This window comes from Trachypithecus francoisi, unplaced genomic scaffold (assembly GCF_009764315.1).
Source record: "Trachypithecus francoisi isolate TF-2019V2 unplaced genomic scaffold, Tfra_2.0 Lachesis_group14, whole genome shotgun sequence".
Taxonomy (NCBI): domain Eukaryota; kingdom Metazoa; phylum Chordata; class Mammalia; order Primates; family Cercopithecidae; genus Trachypithecus; species Trachypithecus francoisi.
Window position 1 is genome coordinate 43,479,761 of NW_022681459.1, and position 2,087 is coordinate 43,481,847.

Below are 2,087 nucleotides of genomic sequence, written 5' to 3' on the forward strand. Positions count from 1 at the left end.
CCCAGGGGCGGGCCGGGCCGAGGGGAGGAGTTTAGGCTGGGACGGGGAGGGGTTTAGGGTGAGACAGGGTCCTCCCCACGTTTCTCCCTGCGCCTCTCCTCTCCGCCCTCTGCTTGGTTCTTCCGGCGTACGTTCCCGGCCTTCCTCCGCCCGCGCGCCCGAGGTGCGCTCCTCCCGCTGCTCCTAGGCCTGGCCCGTCGCGCCCCTAGTTGCACCCGCGTCGGGCTAGCGTCAACTCCAGTTGGAGCCTCGCCTGCCCCCACGCGCACCCTCCATCCTGGCGGTGCCGCAGCAACTGTCGATTTTAATCCTCCGTCCTCACTCACTCGATTCTTGGCCCTGTTCAGACTTCTTGTTTCTCTCCTGGGTCATTGGACGTCAAATCCCAACTTGGGATTCCAGGAAGTCCGTTTTCTTAGTCTCTGTCCCTTTTATTTTTATATTTTATTTTAGTTTTAGACAGAGCCTCCCTTTGTCTCCCAAGCTGGAGTGCAGTGGTGCAACCACAGCTCACTGCAGCCTCGGCCTCCCGGGCTCAAGCGATCCTCCTGCCTCTGCCTCCTGAGTAGCTGGAACCGCGGGCCCTATCCCATTTTATTGTCCCCACCCCTTTGCCTGGTCCTGCTCGCTCTGCTTTGCTTGGCTTTGCTTTCTCTTTCTCAAGACAAGGACAGCTCCGGGCTCCAGGGAGGAGGGGACAGCAGTCATTTCCAGCCTCCTGGCTCGGACTCAGGGACACTGAGTTCCTGGAGGGCAGGCAGTTACCTGGTCTGTGCGACTCTGTGTCCCAGCCGCGCCTCAGAGAGTCGTTACTCCCCAGAGGGTCGCTCCACGGCCGCGGAAGCTGTCGCCAGCGAATTATACATTTCATGAGTTTCCTTCTTAGCACGCGTGCAGCCTGTGTCCTCTCCTCCCTGGACCCTCGAGGACCCTCCCAAGCCGGCCCGCGCTACCCCTGTCCTAGGTTCCTGCCTCGAGCCCGTCCTGCGGTAGTTCATCCACACGCTCCTGCCCATTCGCCTCTCCTCCCTTCCTCCCAGGCCCACCACAATCCGCTTTTCCTTGCCTATCAAGTGCGCCTCTGCCTGGCCCTGACACGCACGGAGTCTACACTCACGTAACTTTTCCCTGTTTTCCACTGCCCTCGACAGATGGGTTTTTTCGTTGCCCGAAGCACCCGCCGACCCCCAGCAACCTCTCCATGAGCCCCGCCCGCAGACACGACCCAGCTGAATGAAGCCTGAAGCTCAGTGGTCTTCAAATATCTTTGTTTGTCTGTTTCTAAAAGAATTTTGGAAAACTGCATCCTCTCATGCATTTTTAAGATGACATCTAAAATTCTCCGTCCTAAGTCTAAATAGATGTAGAGGATGTAACTGTTACGTAAAAATCAGCGGTTGTCGTGGGCAGCTTCTAAGATGGGTTCTCGGATCTTACCTCCTGGAAGTCACGACCTTCTGAATCCTCCTCCCGGAGTGTGGGATGGACCCAGAGGCTGGGTTCTAACAATAGAATATGAATGGAAGAAGACAAAAATGATGGGATGTCACTTACAAGATTAAGCTACAAAAAGATCCTGATTCTGTCTTGCCCAGCCCCTCCCTCTGAGCTCCTAGCTCTTAGGGAAGCCATACTGTGAGCCCTCCTGGGTGGGGCCCGAGTGGCAGAGAATGAGAAAGGCCTCTGCCCACTGCAAGACACTGAGATCCTCATTTCATCATTGCCATTCTTAGTACATAATTGATAAAAATAATGTAAATATAATACACGTTAGTAAGTAAACATGAACTGTCATTTGAAATTCATTTTCTTCCTTAGTTCATGTATCTGTGAGCAAATATTGCTTATTCATAGAAGAAAACAACATTTAGCATTTAAAAATATTTTATTACTATTCTTTTATTCTATTATTATTATTATTGTTATTTTGAGACGGAATCTTGCTCTGTCACCCAGGCTGGAGTGCAGTGGCATGATCTCCACTCAACTGCAAGCTCCACCTCCCGGGTTCACGCTATTCTCCTGCCTCAGCCTCCTGAGTAGCTGGGACTACAGGCACCCGCCACCACGCCCGGCTAATTTTTTGT